Source organism: Dasypus novemcinctus, chromosome 16 (assembly GCF_030445035.2).
Source record: "Dasypus novemcinctus isolate mDasNov1 chromosome 16, mDasNov1.1.hap2, whole genome shotgun sequence".
NCBI classification, from domain to species: domain Eukaryota; kingdom Metazoa; phylum Chordata; class Mammalia; order Cingulata; family Dasypodidae; genus Dasypus; species Dasypus novemcinctus.
The window spans coordinates 54,932,117-54,955,077 of record NC_080688.1 but is presented as its reverse complement, the minus strand read 5'-3'; the positions used below and the strand labels follow the sequence as shown (position 1 = coordinate 54,955,077).

At 35.4% G+C, this 22,961-nt stretch overlaps 1 long non-coding RNA gene across 2 annotated transcripts; it reads left to right on the top strand.

Annotated features, from left to right (window-relative positions):
- The first annotated feature begins 14,929 nt into the window (after positions 1 to 14,929).
- LOC111759234 (uncharacterized) lies at positions 14,930 to 20,751 on the top strand. Of its 2 annotated transcripts, XR_002793298.3 has the most exons (4): positions 14,930 to 15,359; positions 15,487 to 15,556; positions 19,753 to 19,906; positions 20,581 to 20,751. It is a non-coding gene; the product is annotated as an uncharacterized lncRNA (long non-coding RNA). The 2 variants fall into 2 exon arrangements; XR_009180879.2 differs by lacking the exon at positions 14,930 to 15,359 and having other exon boundaries at positions 15,400 to 15,556.
- The last annotated feature ends 2,210 nt before the right edge of the window (positions 20,752 to 22,961 follow it).

Below are 22,961 nucleotides of genomic sequence, written 5' to 3'. Positions count from 1 at the left end.
TCTTATTAGATACGTTTATCTATTTCATATTTTCTACATACAGACACCATTAGATTTATACTATGTACTTCAATTTTTGGTGATAATGTAAAATGATATGTAAATGATATTTTTAAAATACTATATTTTAATCACTCATAATTACTATATAGAAATAAAACTGACTTATGTATACAGACTTGAGTTCAAGGGGATTTTTAATTTTTCCTGAGATTTCCTCTATGATTTAAGGGTTATTGAGTTTATAAAATTTCCAGATATTTTGTATTGTCCAGATACATTTCTGTAATTGATTTTTTAGTTTAGTTCCACTATTGACTGATAATATACTTAGTAGGACTATTATTTTAAATATTTTTATTGTATCTTATGACCCAAAATATGGTCTGTCTTAATTAATGTCCACTGGGCTGTTGTAAACAAAGTGTATTCTGCTGTTGTTGAATGAAGTGCTTTATTAACATCATTAGGCCTAGTTGATTGGTAATGGGTTTCAAGTCTTCTATATAACTAAATGATTTTCTGTCACCTTGTTCTATCAACTACTCAGTCATGCTGTTTGAAGTTTCCAACTATAATTTTGGATTTATCTATTCTTCTTTTTAGTTTTATCAGTCTTACTGAATGTATTTTGAAGCTCTGCTGCTAGATGCATACAACTGAAATATTGTCAGCCTTGCTTGAAGAACAAACCCCTTTATCATTGTGTAAAGTCCCTCTTTAGTCCTAATAAAATTCCTTTTAGTGAATTCTACTTTATCTGATATTAATATAGAAACTCCAGAATTATTTTTGTTAGTGTGTTATATATCAATTGTCATGCTTTTATTTTCAATTCACCTGTGTCTTTACATTTAAAGTATATTTTTTGAAATAGCATTGGTCTTGTTTTTAATCCAATCTGACAATTCCTGCCTTTTAACTGGTATATTCAATCCATTCACATTTAAAATGATTATTGCTTAAAGTATGCCACCTTCTTAGATCATTCTATCTTTTTTTAAACTGAGGACTTTATTCTGTTTTTTTTATTCTTTATTGACTTTTTATTGAGACAAAACTCACATAACATAAAATTAAACATTTTAAAGTGTACGCTTGTTTGGTATTTCATTCATTCATATCTTGTGCCACCATCACGTTTATCTAGGTTCAAAATTTTTTCAGCACTCCAAAAGAAAACCTAGTACCCTTTAAACAGTCACTCTCTATTCCCTCTCCCAACAACCCTGGAAACAAACAATCTGCTTTTGTCCCTTTGGATTTACCTATTCTGGATATTTAATATAAAAGAGATCATGCACTTCCTGTGTCTGACTTATTTCACATAGCATGCTATTAATATTTTTGAGACACATCCACATTGTAGCATGTATTAATGCTTCAATCAATTTTATGTCTTAATAATATTCCATTTATATATCACATTTTGTTTATCCATTCATCTTTTGCTTCCACCATTTAACTTGCAATTGTGCCAAGGTGAATATTTTTGTATATCTATTTATTTCAGTACCAGTATTACCTTCTTTGGAGGATATGTCTAGCAATGAAATTGCTGAGTCATACAGTCATTCTATGTTTAACTTTTCGAGGAATCACTAAACTCTTTTCCATAGTAATTGCACCATTTTACAGTCTCATCAGCAATGCACAAGGGTACAAATTTCTTCACATTCTTGCTAACATGTATTTTCCATATTTTAGTTGTTTTATTAGTGAAGTTGTAGATTTAGAGAAAAAAATGCATAAAATAAAGAGTTCCCATAAACCACTCTTATTAATACCTTGCATTATTGTAGTGCATTTGTTACAGTTCATGGATGGTTTTATGATTATAATTATATTATATATATATATAATTATATTATGATTATAAAAACTCTAGTCCATCATTTACAATATATTTTGTTTTTAATAACAGTCATCCAGTGGGAATGACAATAGTATCTCAGTTTGTTTTTATCCCCATTTTCCTAATAACTAATGATACCATGCATGTTTTCATGTGCTTATTGGCCATTAATAAATCTTTAGAGAAATGCTTTTTAGATACTTTACCCATATTTTATGTGGGTAACCTTTTTGATGTTGCATTTTAAGAGTTCTTCATATATTCTGAATACTAATGTCTTATCAGATACATGATTTTAAAATATGTAATCTCATTCTTAGGCTTTTATCACTTTCTCAATAAATATTCTTTGATGGATCAAAATTTTGAGTTTTGATGAAGTTCAGTTTCCTATTTTTTTTCTTTAGTTATTCATCTTTTCTTGTCCTATTTACAAATCCATTGCCAAAACCAAGGTCGTGAAGATTTACTGCTCAAATTTCTTCTAAGAGTTTTATAGTTTTATTTCTTGTATTTAGGTCAGTGATCCATTTTGAGTTAATAGTTGCATATGATGAGAGGTAGGGGTCAAAATGCATTCTTTTGCATGTGGATAGTCAATTGTCCCAGCACTCTTTATTGAGGAGATTATTCTTTTCCATATTAAGTCATATACATTTTCTTGTGAATATCAATTGACCATAGATGTATTTGATTATTTCTGCTCTGTTGTTCTATTCCATTGACCTATATACCTATCCTTATGTAAGCACCATTCCATTTTGATTACTGTAGCTTTAAAGTAAGTTTTGAAATTTAAAAAATGTGAATCCTTCATGTTTTTATTTCCTTTCCGATATTGTTTTAGTTATGTGGTCCCCCCTTGCAATTCTCTATTGATTTGAACTCTGGCCTTTCCGTTTCTACATGTAATGGTTGCTTTTTATTTCAAGGATTGCACTGAATTTATAAATTGCTATTGGTAGTGTTGCCATCTTAACAATGGTAAATCTTCCAATATATGAACATGGGATGTCTTTATATTTAATTAGATTATCTTTAATTTCTCTTAGCATTTTTTTTTCAGTTTTCAATGTACATGGCTTTGACCACCTTTAATAAATTTATTCCTATGCCTTATATTCTTTTGAATGCCATTTTGAATTGAATTCTTTTCCTAATTTCTTTTCAGATTGGTTATTGCTGGTGTATAGACACAAAACTCATTTTTGCATGTTGATCTTTTATCCTGAAAATTTGCTGAATTAATTTATTATGTTCAGTAGGATTTTTTGTGGATTCTTTAGGATTTTCTATATATCAGATCATGTTATCTTCAAATAAAGATCATTTTGCTTCTTCGTTTCAATTTGAATACATTTCATTTATTTTTCTTGCCTAATAGATCTACCTAGAATTTCCAGTAAAATATTGAATAGAAGAGGTAAAAATGAACATAGTTGCCTTGTTCTTGATTTTTAGGGGTAAAGCAATCAGTCTTTCACCTTTGAGTATGAAGAAGCCGTGAGCTTCTGAAAATGAAAATGCTTTTGTATTCCTAGTCTTCTGAGTGTTCTTTTTTTTTTTTTTTCCAATCATGAACAGGTGTTGGATTTTGCCAAATGTCTATTTTGTGTCAATAGAGATGATATTACAATGTTTTTTTCTTTCCCTCTTCATTTTACTAATGAGGTGCATTACACTGATTGCTTTTCTTATTTCAAATCACCTTTGCATTCCCCATAAGTCTTGCTTGGTCATGGTGTGTAGTCTTTCTAATATGCTTTTGGATTTGGTTTGCTAGTATCTTCTTAAGGATTTTTCTATGTGTCTTTTTTTACTTGATTTTTTTTTCTATTTTAAGTAATATCACCAATATTCTGATGAAATCCTTAAATATTTTCCCAAATAAGCTTTAGTTACATTTAGTCGCTGTACTCATGGATTCTAGGGATATGGGAACCCTAAATAAGTTGAAATCCCAGTATCATCCATAATGCATAAAACCTCATGGTTCATCTCCTCTCATTTTTTCCTTTAACTCATTTTTCTACCCAGTCTAGAAATCTCTTCCACCCAGAGTCCCACACAAATTGCAACTCCTTTACTCTTGTATCTTTCTCCCAGGCATGGGATTTTTTCCCTGTTGCCATCCCTCAATTGCCATTAGTCTACACCAGTCCCTAAAAAAATAAAATGTTTGTTGCTCTTCTCACCTTCAGATTTAGGCTTTGTGTTCATAGGAAGAAGAGGGGATAAAGGTCCATGTATATTTTCATGCCCTTCCTTTCCTGCTGTTGTTCCCCATCCTGAGGTTCATACCACAGTGGATCTTCCTGATTTTTCCTGTGAGCACCCAGTGGTCTGTGATTTCTTTTTCTATAGTGATCAAAGTATGTTGTACCAAGCCTTTTCATTTTTCAAAGGGTTTTCATTATACTATTTCATTTGATCTCAACAAAGATATAATGAATTGGCAGTTTGTAAAGTATTATTTTCTCCAATTTGTAAATACATGAAATAAGGCACAGAAAGTTTTAGTTCAGTGACATGTTCAGGGTCACTATTTAATGATGGACAGATTCATAACTGGAATCCAGATGCCTGCCCATGTGCTCATCATTCAATCATTCATTATTTAGAAAATATTAGGAATGCACTATCTTAGTTGCTGAACATTTTAAGATGACTTCAACAAAGTTTCTCCTTCACAAGCTATTCTTATGCAATTTTGATACTTCTGTTGTTAAGTTCTCCTACTAGTTTTAAAACAGAGTCTGAATTCAAGTCGATAATGGTAGTCTGAACATTTTTGTTGTTGTTGTCTCTTCTCCATTTTGAGATCTCACTAAAATAATAACATAATAATTGTAAAAGGCAGGAAATGAAAGCAAAAATTTCCTTGACAACAGAAAGCATATGAAATAAAGTTAACTAATGAAACACAGGATGATATACTCCTCAATACAACGGGGGCAAAAGTAAGTGCTAATCTGATAGGAAGCTCTTGGGAGTCTCCATATTCAGAGTCATTATTGCTGAAAGAATGTAGAAGCAAGAAGTGGGTTTGAAAAATATGGAAATTAATTTTTAAAATTGTAAACCAGAGGGGAGACTGCTATGCCCTGTTTTTCCAGAAAGATGGACATGTTCAAAGACTGGACCCTAATTTATCAATCTTATCAATCTCTTGTATGTAAGAGAAGAAAGATATAAGAATTATACCCAAAGACAGAATACCCAAGCTCTATTTCCTAAAGAATCTGCATTGGGAAGTTTATAGAACAAAGGGCCAGAAATATTTTTCCATATCAAAGTATGAATTTTAACACTCAGTAACTCTACTCATTAGAAACCACAGCCCAATCAACAATGTGAAACAGTGACCTGAAGAAAATATGTTATGCATGGTGGGAGAGATACATTTTTAGCTGATGGGGCTTCAAATTATGTTGATTATATATAAAGATACAGAAATCACCATGGCTTTAATAAGTTAAATATAGGTGGGTTACAAGAAAATATTGTTTCATTGTTTAACTACTAAAGCTATATAATAGTTTTAATGTGCAAGTAACTGCACAATGATGATGAAGATGACTGATGGTATTTGATATACCTAGATCACATTCTATGAGTTAGAAATTGTGCTGAGTACTTCACATATACTTTATCATTTGAAAATTACTGGTGTTAATTTTTTACTCAAAATTTACAGATGAGTACACTGAAACTAAGACTATATTACTTTAACTGTAATTGATAAATTCAGGATTAAAAGCTAAGTCAATCCCTGTCGCTAGGTATTAATTACTAGCAGTCAGTGTCTTGTAAATTCTCAGTCTAATAATAAGTCCTCAGGTTAAATCTTACTCAACCAAACTGATATTTTATCAATTAATAAGACACGTTTTACCCAAACATGGCAAATTCAACAAACAATTTTAAATTCATCCTCTTGCTGTTAGTTTATTTAAAGGTTTATAGTAGAATGTTTAGTTACAAGGAAGCACTTCTGGATTGAATTGGAACAAGCCTCTAAAACTTTACCAAGTCCATCTTGATGGGTAAAATTTATCAGAAACTTGGAGAAGAGAAAAAGGGAGACAAAGTACATAGTTGTTAAAGTTGTATGTATGGAGAACATCATTAGCTGTCTATATAATATAATGTCAGAGGCACTTCCAGAGCTGGAGAAGTCTTGTATTCTATGTGTGAGACCTAAATTTCCCTTTCAGAGTGCCATAAATTTCCATGTGAAACCTGATCATTAGGAATATGAAATCCTTCCTGAGAGAAGTGATGTTTCAACCCTTTAGGGAATAAACTTCATAGACAGGCTTTAAAAAATGGCAGGTTTCTGAAAATAAGATAATGCACTGGTTGAGGAAATTTAAACTAGTTGTGTAAAACTTTGGGAAAGGACTCAACAAACTTCTAGACTTCATATTTGCCTGTGGGGAGTGGGTAATTTCTTTATGTCTTTATTTTTTTTTTTAATATTACACTAAAAAAATATGAGGTCCCCATATATCCCCCACCCCTCTCACCCCACTCCTCCCCCCATAACAACAATCTCCTCCATCATCATGAGACATTCATTGCATTTGATGAATACATCTCTAAGCACTGCTGCACCTCATGGTCAATGGTCCATATCCTAGCCCACACTCTCCCACATTCCACCCAGTGGGCCATAGTAGGACATACAATGTCCGGTAACTGTCCCTGCAGCACCACCCAGGATAATTCCAAATACCGAAAACACCCCCACGTTTCATCTCTTCCTCCCATTCCTTACCCCCAGCAGCCACCATGGCCACTTTCTCCACACCAATGCCACATTTTCTTCAATTACTAATCACAATAGTTCATGAACAGAATATCAGTAAGTCCACTCTAATCCATACTCTATTCCTCCATCCTGTGGACCTTGGAATGGTTGTGTTCACTCCACATCTATATCAAGAGGGGCCTTAGATTCCACATGGATGCTGGGTGCAATCCTCCTGCTTTCAGTTGTAAGCACTCTTGGCTCCATGTTGTGGTGGTTGACCTTCTTCAACTCCATGTTAGCTGAGTGGGGTAAGTCCAATAAACCAGAATGTAGGAGTTGAAGTCTGTTGAGGCCCAGGGCCTGGCTATCACATGGTCAGTCCAGAGATTCAGGTCCCTGGGTATATATTAAACCCCAGCACCAACTATAGTTCTGGTAAAAGTAACAGGAGAAACTTGTGAACGAAGATTACATCTGAGTCCAGCTCCATCACACAGAAACACAAACTCCACAGTAGGGCCAACTGACATGGCACTGAACTCCATCTGCCATGACCATAGAACCTGTGGGTCTCTGTAGTTCTCAGAAGTACCAATACCTGGGGTTGTATCTACTTTATCTGTCTCTGGGACTCTGCTGAGGTGTGCATAACGACAACCCCTCTGATAACCTCCCAGCGCTTTTTGGAGACTCATAGCCATATAAACTCATTTGTCCTTTCCATTTCCCCCTTTTATTCAGCTCAAAAAGCATTTTTAACTCCTGGTATTATATGTAGATTGAGATATTCTGCTGATCCGAGTTGACCCTTTTATTCAAGTTCATTTTCTAGTTACATCATCAGCTGGTACTTGGTAGTAATTCCTCAGCACCAGGGAGACTCATCCCCAGGAGTAATGTCCCAAGCTGGGGGGAAGGCAACACATTTACATGCTGAGTTTGGCTTCGAGTCTGGCCACATTTGAGTAACACAGAAGCTCTCAGGAGTTAGGGAGTGGGTAATTTTATGGAAAACTTGAGTGTTCATTCATCTGGATCTCTCATTATGCAAAGAATAAATTCAATTCATCTCTCAGGTTTGGAATTTGAATTAAAGATTGATGATGTTTTACAATTGTTGGGTGAACATAAAGGTGGATAGAAAACTTTCTTTATGAGTACACCTACAGGCAGAGAAAGACTTTGGTTCAATATTCTGTTTCCCATTTTCAATTTTTCATCATGCTCATTAGAAATAATTGGCATACTACCAAGGAACTTGGGAATCAAATTCTTTTTAATTATATGCAAAAGTCGCAGAATGCAAGTTCCCTGGGGGAAGGGATTTCAGTTGATTTGTACACCTCTATTCATCCCATTATTTCCTGTGCTTAGAACAGTGCCTGATGCATAAAACCATGAAATAAACTGTGTATCACCATGGCCATAGATGTAGAGATTATATTCCTACTTGCTGCCATTTGTTACCTATCTGTTCTTTGATGAATATGATGACAATACCAAGCTCACTGAAACGTGAAAAAAAAATATTGACTAAAGTAATGTATAGGGAAGCGGATGTGGCACAAGTGGTTAGCACCTACTTTCTACTTGGTAGGTCCCAGGTTCAGTTCTCAGTATGTCCAGAAAAAAAAAAAAAAAAAGCAATAAGCAAGCAAACAAACAAACAAAAAACAACTCAGAGGAGCCAATGTGGCTCAGTGGTTGAATGCCAGCTTCCCACACATGACTTCTGGGGTGCAATCCCTGGCCCTAGTACCTAAAAAGAAAACAAACCATCAAACAAAAAAACAGAAATAATGTATATAAAGTAGTACAAGATTAGGCACAAGTTAAACCCTCAAATTTTTTCATTTGCTTTTTTTAAAATATTTTTTATATTGTCTTTTTATAGATCACACAAAATGTTACACTAAAAAATATGAGGCTCCCAAATACCCTCACTTCCCACCCCCCCACTCCTCCCACATCAACAACTTCTTTCATCGATGTGATACATTAATTGCATTTGATGAATACATTTTGGAGCACTGCTACACTGCATTATTATAGTTTACATTTTAGTTTACAGTCTCCCCCAGTCCATTCAATGGTTATGGCAGAATATATAATGTCCTGCATCTGTCCCTGCAGTACCATTAGGATAACTCCAAGTTCTGAAAATACCGCCATATCACACCTCTTCTTCCCTCTTCCTGCCCTCAGCAACACCCGTGGCCACAGTCTCCACATCAATGATACAGTTTCTTTCTTTGTCAGAGTCACAGTAATTCTATAGTAGAAAACCAGTAAGTCCACTCTAGTCTATATTTTATTCCTCCAACCTGAGGACCCTGGGATGGGAATGTCCACTCCACATCCAAATTGAGAGGGGGCATAGAATTATTTGTTTTTTCCTTTCAATTATCATTTGCTTGTTTTAACCCCCAGTTTCTTTAATTATTTTTGCATTCTTCCTTCAGTTTAATGAGAAGGTTTCTCAATATCATTGGCCCACTTTTACACATACAGCTGACAAAACAAGCATTTATTAAATTTCTATATGAAAGATGCTGTCCTAAACCCATGTGGTGTTGTTAACTTCCTTCTCATTAAAAACCAAGTATGTAAGTTCTAAATCTAAACAAGACAAACTTTCTTAGTATGGGGAGATGAGAGTTTCTGCAGCCGATTAGAATGTTATCATTGCTAGCCTGACTTAATAAAATCATATCTATAGAAGAGTTTATAGGGAAACAAAGCTATGTCATGCTATGGCATACCATAGCCATTAAGAATTATTAAGATAAATATTGGAGACACACAATCTCAGGAGGTCAGAGAAAATGAAATAATCCAGTCTAAAGCTTCAGTGGCTTCAGATCTCAAAATATGTGAAGCTGTACAGATTCGGTCCGAGTTCAGAAATTTTTCATATTTCAGGCTGCATTTGACATCATATAGTCCTAACCTTTTGGTCTTCTCCTTATGATCCAATAAGAAAGTAAGGTTTTATATGATGCCCTGGTGAAGTTCCATTTCAAATGTTGGCAGCAGACTGAGGAGCTACATGACTCTTTTCTCCTTAAAAACATATTATCCCCTAATGGGTATATCTTCACCTTCCCATCCCTTCCTGAGAAGAAAACAGTCCATGGCATTTTAGAAATATGTGCTGTAAATTGGCAGGCACAAGCACCCGAAAAGACTATAAAATAAACATGAATCCCCTTTGAAAAAAACTTTATATTTTCATCACATTCCCTGCAAGCTAACACACTGCACTGTTTACAGTCTTCTACTACAATATATTTTGAAACGATTACCTTCTTCTGAGTCATTTGTGTCATAATGCTCTCCATAGGTACCCATAAAATGAAAATGTAAGCCGTTTTTATTGGCCACACTACATCTTAATTGAAAATATTAAAGGGGATTGCTCTCCTACTGATTTTTTTCCTCCATTTAATTGGCTAATCATATGATATTTTTAATGGAATAATCGTGAAAGAAAATATGAATCTAATTTAAATTCAAACTGGATTTGGGATATTTAAGAGATTATCCCAGAGTAGCAGAGGGTGCATGAGGCAATAAACATCTGTTCATTCCTGACCACTAGCATTGGTGTTTATGAGCTTGGGGGATATTTATTTTCAAGAGACATGATTCTCTACATCTGAGCTTCAGCTGTTTTACTGCTGTGTTTTAGTGAAAAAAAAATTAAATTTATCAGCAAATTTTTCTTCATTTTTTGCCTCTTTCTTTGCAGTTATATCAAAACGCAATTCTGACAAATGAGAAATTGTCCCAGGGAATCACTACATCCTACTGAGAGGAAGAATTCAGCCATTTATTTATTATTGGCAACAAAATAGTGCAAACAGATAAACCAAACAATGTAAACGCAACTGGGCATGTCTTTGCGTAAGACCGTCAAGGCCTTACTGATGGAAAATTAAGATTTTCATTCATGTATTCAAGCACTTGTGAGCATCTACCAATATTACAATACAGTGGAAATCACTATCAGCTTAACAAAGACAAGTCCCAACAACCTCAAAGAGCTTGCAGTCTGTTAGCTAAGAAGATAGAGTCAGCTCTTGTGAAACCCAAAAGGATATCTCTGGGGTTTTGGGTCTTCAGGACAGAAATATAAGCAATAGCATATAATTCTTTAATAAGATGCACTAAATGAGTTATATGGGCAATAATTGATGGGCAAATTCAGAGAACAGAGTCAGATCATAGTGGTTTCATGTAGTCAAGAAAATGTTCACTATAGAATGTGTGCTTTGATGTTTAGGAAAGTAAAATCTTCTGGGGTTTTCATAAAATGAGCTCAAACAGATGCTACAGTATATATAAATTCCCTTGGCTGGTTATTGAATAGTAGAAGATGAAGCTGAAATTTCTCAGTCCATATCAACCTATGAGAACAGAAGAGCTCTCATTAGCAGCAATAACACATTACATAATGATTTTCTCTCCTCTGTATAATTCAAGTTGAAGTCCTTGCAATTGATTCCTGGAGTATTTCTAAGAATCTAAAGGTGGCATCTCATATATGCTCATATTCCCATCCCAGTCGGTTCTTAAGACCTCCCCTTGAGCACAGTTGCTTTTTCTTTAAGTCTTGCTACTCTCTCTCCAAGTTCTGAAGTCTCATTTTTGGCACTTCTAGTGTAACATGGGTTATGGCCATTGTAAAAGAATGAATAAGAGAAGGATAAGAGGGTAAAGATCAGGACCCAGGGACTAATAACATGGAAGGGTTATATTAACGACAGAGAGTGAAAGGTTGCAGAATAATATCAGGGTTATAGAAAGAAGACAAGTAGTTGAATAAGACTATAGACTGGGGAGATAGGAAATTTAACAAGGAAAAGAGATACCATGCTAAAGAAATGGTGAAAAAGATAAAACAGCAAATGGACAGCAAAATCTAGAATCATGAAGGAAATTGTTTCTGTGTGATACTGTGGAAACACTTGGCATATTTCATTGAATTATTTTCCCTTAATCCCCTACAGTACAATATATTAGATATAGCTAGAGTTTATGGCCACCTGTTGAAAAGAAAAGTTGATAATCATTGGTATGTTAATTTAACGCAATGCTTTTCTCTTTAGGGCACAATGGAGAAATGGTACAAATGGGTGATAAATTAATTCTTCAGAATTTAAGAGATGCTCATCCATAAATATTAAAATTTGGTGCACATGATATATCTTCCTCAGCTAATATCTTTGCATAACCTCTTTTTAATTGTGGACACTGTCCTTAAGCCTCTCAAACTCTCACATGTAAATGACTTCCCTTCTTATGAAGCTCATTACTCTATTGAAACATTATAGGACATGAAGTGACATAGAAAATTTACAGTCCCCCGCTGTCATTATGATCACATTAATTAAGCAGTAAGACCCAGCAGTGTAGGAAGTACATTGCATTAATTCATACCTTGGGATGAATGTTCAAAGTGGTGCTTGGGGAGGAAGTCACTGGACTCCCTTTAATGTCACAAGGCTATGTGGATTAATGCCAGGGACCTGCTCCTCAACTTTGCCATTGATGGTAACTATGAAGTCTGACTTATTTTGACCCCTCAAAAACATGCAATCATGACATACTTCTCTTTTTAATACCTCTGTCCAAGGATCATGTTACTTGCTAATATTTCTTCCTTACATAATAGATATGATTCAAAACTTTTAGGAAAATTCAGAGTGGCATATTTACAAAATCAGGATGTTTAGGATGATAGCTTAATAATTTCTTACACATAGTTTAATGGTGCCATGTTAACATGTAGGTAGAAACAAATTAGGGCTGAAGTTAATGTTTAATTGATAAAGAGTTTCTTTTTAGAACAATGGAAAAAAGTTTTGTTAGTGTGTAGTGATGATGGTAGTTCAATATTGTGAATGTAATTAATATTTTTAATTATATACGTAAATGTGGTTAAGAGGGAAATTTTGGGGTTATATATATGTATACTGCTAGTATAAAATTAAACAAAAATACCTTTGGACTGTACAAAACATTCCTTGAATACTAATGTAAACTATGGGCTATATTTACTAGTGTAATTATAATATTGTTTCACCAATTTTAACAAATATATAACCCTAATGCAAAGTGCTTCATAATAAGGAAACCATGTTTGTGAGTGGGGATATATGGAAAATGTATTATCTGCTTGATTTTTCTGTAAACCTATAGTTTCTCTAATGAGAAAAGTAAAAATCTAATTATATTATAACACAGCCTATAATAAGTGAAGGAAAAAATGTCATTAACATTTATTTCAGAAGTGCATGATTTAGAGTAAATTCAATTCATACTCTTCCTTCATGGTTCTATACAAGTACAGCTCTAGTTACCAAGTGGAGTGGAATTAGGAGCTTAGAATTCCAAAGCTGTGGTGACACTAGTCTTTTCCAGGCAGAGAAGTACTAACTTCCACTAAATCTCAAGTCTGCCAGCCAAACTGAATTGGGATCAAAGGTAATTGCTCCCAGGGGTGAGTTTGTGGATCCAGAGAGAATGCCACTCCGTGGGTTCTTCTCTCCCCTCAGCAACCTCTTTGTCAGAAAGATTTGGTTCTCTCAACCAAAAACCCAAATAACTTTCCTTATTTGTGTCTTAACTGTTCATTAGCCTTTTATTCCATTTTTTCCTTAATTGATGATATGATTTTCTTAATAGAATTCATTAAATTACTAGAGTAGTATAGAAGCTTTTTGCTTCAAATGATTTGAAAGTATGGGAAGTTTATACAAGTGTGTGTGAATTAAAGCTCATACATGGAAAAGGGTCCAAAATGATAATAGGCATCCAAAAAAAGCATGGTATACATATCAATATATACTTCCATACACACATTTAAACTATAATTATTCTTGTATTTCAATTTAGATTTTAACAAATCAATTTTTGTATACAGAGTTTAGTTCTAAAGGAAACTTAATAAATGCTTTTAAATATTTCTCTTCATTACAAATTGAATAATAGGTATCTTGTAAAGATTGCAGAGTCTGATCTGGAGTTGAGAAATAAGAGCTCGTGAACCTTAACCCATTTTCTTTACAATATATCATGTTGTCTCAAGTACAAAATAATTGAGCACCTAATATGTATTAGATGTAGCCCTGTACAAAAAGAAAAGCATGACTTTTGCTTTCAAGTGTCTTTTATGCTTATTGGGTGGTTAATAATAAGGGATATTTTCTGAAATATTCCCACAGTTATACATGTATTTTGTAATTTAATCCTTCAATCACACTGCAAAGTAGATCCCATGAATAAGAGAAGACACTGAAATTGAGCCAGATAAACCATGAATTTGTGGTAAATTAATTGAGATTGACCCCAGCTACTTCTCTTACTACCTCAAGTTCACTCAACTCTCACAAAGGATCAGTTCCAAATGTGCAAGCTATCGTCAATATTCAGACAAAAAGATCACCATCTTTTTGTTCCTGAGCTGTGTTTTCTTGCATTGGCAAAGAAAGAGCAAATACAAAGAATTCTGCATACAGGGTAAATAGCCCTGCGGTCTGCTCTCCAAGTCTAAACTGCCCAAGCTAATGCTCAAAGACTTGGAATAGATACATTTCTGTTGAACATATTGTACCTTGCAAAAAGCACACTACCTCTGCTCATGTAATTCATAAACCCAGTGTGGTCACTTTGTGTGTTTGGTTTGGAACATAACCCTATTGTTTTAACACTGGGCAGTGCTGATTGTCCAATTACAGAGTAGGAACACTTGATTCCAAGTAGGCTTCTTTCCACATAAAAACACATGCAATACTGTGCATTAAGGCAAATACAATGAAACCAAATCTGCCACAAGTTTTCTCAAGCCAAAAATTATCTTGGGGATGGAAAGAATCCATTTATAATTCAAAGAGCAATTATTTGGACCTCCAGACTTCCAAAGGAATGAAGTGAAACAAACACTCACAGCAAGAAAAATCAAGCGTTTCACCTCTCCGCACATCTAAGCTTGAACCTCAGCTCAGGGGCATAACTCAAGATTTGATATTAAAGTGTTTCATTTGCAGCCAATTAGGTTTAGGATTAAATTCTGCAGTCTCCTTGTATAGGAGGACAATAGTGCGATTTCCGGCAACCTTATTTCCAATCCCTTACCCCCGCACACATCCGTTCAGAACCATCTCCCTCTTCATGAAAACAATTTCATTTGTACTTATGAAAGTGTTACAGCCGGTAAGCGGAAGGTACAGAACCAGCTTAACCACGGTGGCTTTTTTCCCACCTGAATATCACGAATCTTGTATCTCACTGTGGTGTAAGGTCTCTGATTACATCAACCTCTCCAAATTATGCTGAAATGAAGGCCATTCAATTTGCTACAATCAGTAACTTTCGAAAGAGCCCACATAATTGATTTCAGAATGATATAGGCATAGGTGACTGAGAGCCTCAGCTTCATTTAGACCATGTTTTCCTTCATCCCAAAGTGCAGTATTCAATAGAAATATTTTTTTTTTTACCCCAACAGTTGGCAGCTAAGCTTTTGGCACATACAAAGTTTTCTTTTTTTTTTTTTCCTTTCCTTTTTTATGGTGTAGAAACATGAAAATTGAAATTAATGCCAGTAGTGATCTAATGCAAGTCTACAGTCTTTAAGGTGAAATACTTCTTTTTTGAAGCTGGCTCTGAGGAAGATTTCAGCCAGCAGGTAGACAAGGAGCCATTGTGATGCCATGCAGACCTCCCAGGGCATTTGTTACCGAGGTAATTTCTCAGCATGCAGTTGATGGAGGGCTTAGATGTGAATGGGGCTATTATTTCAAACGTTGCTATCCATTGTTTGCCTATTTATAGTGTGATCTGAATTTCACTCTTTTTTGACCTTTGACAGCTGATGATCCCCACTATTCCCAGACGCACAGGAACTTTGAATCAACTGAGCTTTCTTCTCTGACCTTCAGGTGGGTAGCAATGCATTTTAATTGCTTACTTTCACTGTCCCAAATTGGGAGCTGTTTGCCAAGTTAAGGGAGAAGTAATAGGTTCAGAGAAAAGGGAGCTTAGAGTCAAATATACTCAGAGGTTTCACTTTAGAATTGGGCTGATAATTCATTTAAGCATTCATGAATTTATCAGGCAGAAATTTGGTTGGAGATGGAGTGAGAAAACATGTCCTAGTTCAAGAACCTGCCAGCCTTGGATTCAAATCCCAGCTGAAATCCTGACACCTATGTGGTCTTAGGAAAGTCATTTCAGTTTACTCATCTTAATCATGAGAGTCTCAGTTTCTTCAATTGTAAAGTTGGGAGAATCATTTTCCTTAGGGTTTTTAAGAGGATCAAACTAAGTAATGTCAGTCAAGTATTTACAATTGACACTATTAAAAATTTCATGGTTGTTATTAATACATAAAATTGCATTTATTGCTTCAAATCCTCCTATGCTATGTCTCTGAAATTATGAGTAAGTACTGAGTAATGTGGTATGTTCAAACTCTATAGTTCCAAATCATATCATTATATTTTTAATGCAAACATAATACAAAAGAAGTCATGTTCAGCTTATTACAGAGCCATAATGTATACTTTTCAAATGTCCTTTATATTGGAAAATGATGACTTAAAAATTAATCCTAATATTTTGGACATTGGCAGAAGCCATGTTGGTTCTGATCCATTGGGGATTGGAGCACTGGAATGAGCAAGATTGTAAAATTGCATCCTGATCTAGAGGACAAGCAGTACAGTAACCTACCTAATATCTGCCATAAGAATGGGGCATGTGGGACAGTATAGGTGCCAGGTATTTTCAATTCCTGGATTTGACCTTGTTATGTCTATGTGTCATCAGACATTATCATACAAACTATATAAAATATTTGCTGTCTCTTACTTTATTTGTTCTTTCTTAAGCTCTTTTTCTTCTTTATTGCCTTAATAGTCACCACATAACTTAAAAAAAAAACTTTATATGCTTATGTGGTATCAGTAAAATCAAGACAATATATTAAAAGAGAGATATATAGACTATTTGGACAGAGATAGTCTAGTTAACAAATGCAAGGAGAGTCATTTTTAAAAGGACCAAATTTAGCATGGTCTATTACTAAACAAAGTTTCTTCTGCTATATATTTAATATATTTGTTGCTAACCTGAAAAAAAGGAAATGCTCCGATTATCAATTTTCCCTGAAGTAAATAACCATAGTACATATCTTTAATGACTGTTTACAAATGATAACATAATGATTTTAAATACAAATCAGCCATGCTACATTGTTAGACTGTATCTTTTTGTCCAGTAGCCTAAATGCAAAATGTAGCATGAGCAACATGTTACATTACTTGAGGGAAAAACAAGACCAACCTCCTTGGATGCTGAAGTGGAGGCTGCTATAGTGGAGAAAGCAAGGTAATGAGCAAAGGATCAGCAAAACCCAGGCAAGGATGTCACCAATAATGGGGAGAATTTTCCCCATTAATTCACTCACTCGTTTACTCATACAACAAAATTGTTTTGAAAGCTTCTCTATTTATGTTTTTAAGAATTCATCAAAGTATATTTAACTGAACTTACTAATTCATATGGTTAAAATGTGTTAATGTTTAAAGTAAAATCAGTAAGACTTTATACATACCAAATTTTCAACTTCCTAATTTTTAAAGTTAATGACAAAATTTTTCATTTAAAGGATGTAATTTTCTGCAGTGAAAAATGTGTCTAATCATTTGAAACCGTATCTCCTGGGTCTCAGTTATTCACTTATTTGTGCTAGCTCTTCCCTTTTTGTTCTTCAGGACTTGCTCCTCACTCTTCTCCATTCTGCTTTGTGCTCCAAGAGGCCAATCTTTATGAACTAAATTAAAGGGCAACTATTCTCTGGCTTTCCACTGAGCTTGGCAAATGGGAGACAACTGCAGATGACTACTGGGCAGGAGGATTATTGAAATATGGTGTTCATTCTTCTTGTGCCCATCCTGCCAAGTTGCCACAGTTGACTGTGGTCCCTTCACAACTCCTTTTGGTTCTTGCTCCCCCACACTCCCTCTCCAAGTTCTGGTAACCACTTACTCCCCTTGGCCCTACAGGAGTGGTAATTATTCCTCATTGAACCTTGTCTTGGGATACTGCACCATCCATTAATGGTTTCTCTTAACCCTCCCTGCATTTGTATAAATAATCTCAATTACCCCATTTGAATGTGACAACTGTTTCCTGATGGGACTCTGAGTGATAGCTTGAGATGGAAGATACTGATTCTTCCCCAAAATGTAGCCTCCCCCAGGTTGTCCAATTGACTGTCCAACTTCACAGTCTTAGAAGCAAAGTGAGGGACAGACTAGAAAACATCCCAAAGCAAAATGAATCAATCTGGGCTCTAGAAAGTCCTAGAATGGGAAGGATGCTCAATAGGAAAAGCAGCAACAGATTGTCATCCCATATACACAAACCAGGCATGACTAGAATAGCAATTTTATATTGTGGGTTTGTTTTTTCTTCACTTACCTCTGTGATTTAATCATTTTGTCATATTCTTAATGATTCATTATAAATATCATTCTGACTAAATATGATTCCAAATGTTGGGCTGGGTTTCTGGGATTCAGAAATTCTGAAAGTACAGGGAACATCTTTCAATTTTATTTGTTCTTCTCTTTCCCCCATTCCTAGTTCACAATGTCAAGATGTATATGTTGTAGATTACTCCCAAAACTCAGTGGCTGAATGAAGCATAAACTCAAGAATTCTCTGAAAACTTCCACATTCATCTTATGGACCCCTATTTATGCTGAAATTAAGCTTTCCTTTCCATTGATTTAGTTAAATTAATAGTTTTGTGAGTGATCAACTCTTCTATATAAGTCATGTATTTTAAAGGCACCTCCTGTGATTTATCTTACAGTACTGAGAAGTGGAACAAATTCCGAACATAATGGCATGTGGAAGTGATTAGATGCATTGGAAGCTTTCACAGTATATTGGAAGGCAATCAGATCTCATCAACAATAGTTTCTGGGTGAAATGTGACAGACTTCTTTAAACCTGAGCTTACCACGCAGAGTGGAACTCTAGTTCACTGTGACAGAATCTGGCCAGAGAGAAGAAAAGCAGGCAGTACATTTACATCAAATCATGAGAAAAAAAAAGTTTTTACCCTGAGAGGAGAAATAAAAGGAATATGAATTTCTAGAGGATAATGTAGTTTCATTGATTATCAGGCCTAGAATTCTTATTACCTCTTTGAAAACAATGCAAAAGGATTGAAAACATCCTGCCACAATTTTAGTGTTCGTCTGTAAATATCCATAATGGCTCTTATAGATAGAATAGTATACAAATCAAGAGGGGTCCCCTCTACTTGTACTCTCTTTCTAGGCCTGGGCTAGCCATTTGCTGTTGTGAACAACTGACAATCCCTGGTCATCCAGAACCAGGATCTGATATCCAGAGAACTCTCCACATAACCATTTTAATTCCTCCCTCCAAAAGCCCTTCTGATTGTATAAAACTAGTAATTCCAATTAGTCTTCTGTCACCTCAACCCCATTTTTTTGATGCATTTGAGAGTTGTTTAAATAAACAGGTCACTCTCTATTCTAAAGGCTTTGATGTTAGAAGAGTAAATAAAAAACATCCTTCTGTGGAAATTACTTTGGCATCCTACATGGGTGCAGAAAACCTGGCCTTTTCTGGGCATCAGTCTATGAAAGAAACCATTTCATGGTTGTTTTTGTGTGTGTGTGCGTGTGTGCATGTGCATAGATGTGTGTGTGTTTTTGTTTTGTTGTGCTCTTTTTTTTTGAACATCAGAGCTCAATTATAAACTAGCCAGGAGATATATTTCTACAGAGCAAATCTGAGCAGCATTAAAGTTTATGCTGCTTAAATCACTTCAGATTGCGGGATATTCAGATCTCTGAATTTTATGATAATGTCAAGAGAGCTTCTGGTGAGTCCCATTAATTTTTTTGGTATTGTTTAATTTTACATGAGTAAATATAATTACTCCTTTTGTCATGAAGAGCAAGTTCTAATACCAATTTATAATTCATGGAGCTAATTATGTTAACGAGGAGGCAATCGTTCCTCAGCTATCTCCCCTGTAATTTTAAAGGATTTTGATTTTTTCCTCTTTCCTCTACAATTTCTCTTCCAGCTATGAAAAGGAAGTATACACAATTCATCTGTGATATAATTATTTACCATGGCAACAGTTTGTGAATGGGATTGGAAAGTTGCACAGAAGAAGAAAGCAGCTTAAGGAGAACAGCCTAAAAAATCCTTTCAAGACAAGTGAACAGGCCTTTCAGGTAGGAGCCGTTTTTGTTTTCCTGACATTTTAAGGTGGGGCTCAGGTTTGCCTAACATTGTAAGAACTGCTGTTGATCCTAAAATAAGAGACTTTTCTACAGTTTCATTTCAGAAAATCACCTTGATTAAGAGAGTGGCAGAAGAGGCAAACCCACATTTTCCCTCTGCATTTGAATTAACAGCCCCTGGGAAGGCAGAGGGAAAGTGTTGGCTGCTAAATTATCAGATGCTATGCCAGGGGACTTTTGGGAACAAGGAGAGTTCTGGTCCATGTATTCCTTGGAGCAGTAATAAACTCCAACTCTACGTAACAACAAAAATCTTCCTTCTCAGGTGACATAGAAATTCCAAGGAAGGTAAAGGAAATCTATCCAAATCTACAAGCCCAATCATTGGGCTTTGCCAGAGGCTGCCACAAACTCTCTCCCAGTCTCCCTTGTTCAATGGCATATTGATTATTTTATTCCCAATTGTCTAATGCCAAGGGATGTAATTGATAAATGTTAGGGCACCAACATTCATGTTAAAACAATAACAATATCAAAGCATCAGCCACCATCTTCTAGGTATGAGCAGGTTTGTGAAAGATGTCACTTTTCAGCAATAATGAACATATAACCTTAGCTGAAATATTCTTGATTACATGTTAAAAGACTTCTGTTTAATATTCCAGGATGCTAATTACACCAAGAGTTGTGGGAGAAGCACACCGACTAGAAACCCTAGGAGTAGAAGACTCCAAACCACTTCATCTCCTCAGAAACATACACACACAAAGCGAGTCCGGCAAAAGATCTGGTGATGCAACATTTTAGAATGAAAACCATTAAAAAATACAATCTGATTCTATTGACACACTTCATTTCTAGTGTCTAATTGCAAAAGCATCCATTGAATGTCACCACTACATGTGAGATGACTGCATGGGGTCGAGTCCTTGCTGGAGATGCCAGTGGCAACAAGATTTGCTATTACGTAGTTCCACTTACATCGGACTCAACACAAGACTGGAAACTAAAGGATAGCATAGTCCTCCTGCTTATCTTTCACTATTCCCAAGGAAGAGGAAATCGACACCAAGAGTATGCCATAGTCTTTTGGAATACTTAGTCTGATTGAAAATACCCAGTGAAAATTTACACAAAATATGTAAAACTAGTCTAGTAAAAAAAATCCATCCATACATATATGTGTGTATATGTGTATATATATATGTGTGTGTGATAGTGACATAGCCCACTCATGTGTAATAAAGTAAACATTTCCCTTATCCTTTGATTCACTCCATATTCCTTTTCCATTGTATCTGTGAGATTTGGGAAGCACCACAGAGTTTCACAAAATATTAGAAATAGAATAGACCTATTCCATTCTAATAAGCTCATATAGCTTATTTCCTCATTTAACAAATAAGAAAATTGAGTTTCCAGAAAGTTAGGTATCAGAAACCTTGTACTTGCAGGGTATAATTGTTCATACAAGCAAGGTATATAAATAAGAAACACTGTAAAAATCAAACACAGATGATACTTGTATACTAGAATGAAAAATTTTACAAAAATTTAGAGTAGGGAAGATCACCTGCCCTTGTTAGTCAGGGGAGGCTTCATGGAAGAGGGAGCCTTGAAATGAACTGTACATGATAAATGAAATTTAGTGTGAGGGGGAGAAGGGGTAGATTTTTTCCTAACCTCAGAACTTAAGGACTGCCCTTCAGTTTGCCCTGAGCAACACTGTTGATGAAACTCCTTATTAGTCGAAATTCTGCCTTTTTGCCTTGTGGCCTGGACAATGAATAATTGAGGTTATAGTCTTCCAAAATAAAGGTAATTGATGCCCATAGGAAAAGAGAAACTACCCTTAATCCTGTCTCAAAACAAGGGGCAGTTGAAATGTGATATGACTGAAAAACTGGTTTATTCATTTTGTTGCACCCCATCTAACCAAGCCAGATAGCTCAGACTCGTTAAAATAAGATCATTATTTCTGCAGCTACAACCCTCAAAGTCACTACTTATTCTTCAGACTTTAGGGGATTGTAGGCATAATTTCCGCCTCCCTAATATACGTCAGTGGTTTTTACTTGTTTTGTTTTTGTCCCTCATCTAGTTTTGCTCTTATTTTCCTCCTTTAGTTCTTGTGTCCTTGCCCCAGGTAAGTACCCGGTATTCTTATTCTGCTGCCTTATTTCTTAAACTCAGCTGCTTCCCTGAACCCTTCCCTGTTCAGAAACACCTGAATTTCTAGTGGGATAAGGGCAAATAGTGAATTTTTTCACACCAGGTTTTTTTTTTATCTACAAGTGAGAATATTCTCAGCTTTGAGAGTAGCTTTCCTTAAGAACTAGGAAAAAGCAGGAAAATACAGCTGCTTTTGGGAAGCTGAGCTGGGATACCACTTATAATCCTTTTGCTGTGAGGTTAAGGGTGGGCAGTGGGGTTAGTATTTACTCTTGAAGATTAAACAAAGAAGAGAGGACCCAGAAGTTGCCAGGCCATTCAAACACAACTGGGCAGAAAGTGACTCTCTCAGTGCCTTAAGGCTGTCTCTCATTTGGCCTTGGCTACACCTACCCTATCACTGATTGCATAAAGAAGAATTTGAATCCTTTATCTCCCTTGTTCCTCTTCCTTGATCACCAGGACACCTTTTCTAGGAGGTTGGCCAGTTCAATGCAATGCTCGCACTGGTAATGTGACCTTGACATATTTGAAGTCCTGGTGAATTATTATTTCTCACTCTAACTACAAAAACCATCTTTCTGGTTTCACATATCAACCTCACAAACTTAGTATGAGTGAGTGCTCTGTGAGTGATGGGTCCACATTCAGTCTGCTGAAAGAAATCCAGCATCTGTCCTAGCAGGACCACGCCCAGGTCCCCAGTGGAGTCCCCAGACACAGAAGGCCAATCCTGCAGACTGTGTAGGCCAGAGCCTTCTGGCCTTTCCCAGGAAAATCTCCACCATGGTCATCTATCTTTGACTGTGTTTGAGATTTTTTTTTAAAGGAACCCATTACATTTTATTTATTTTGTATTTTATTTTATTTTATT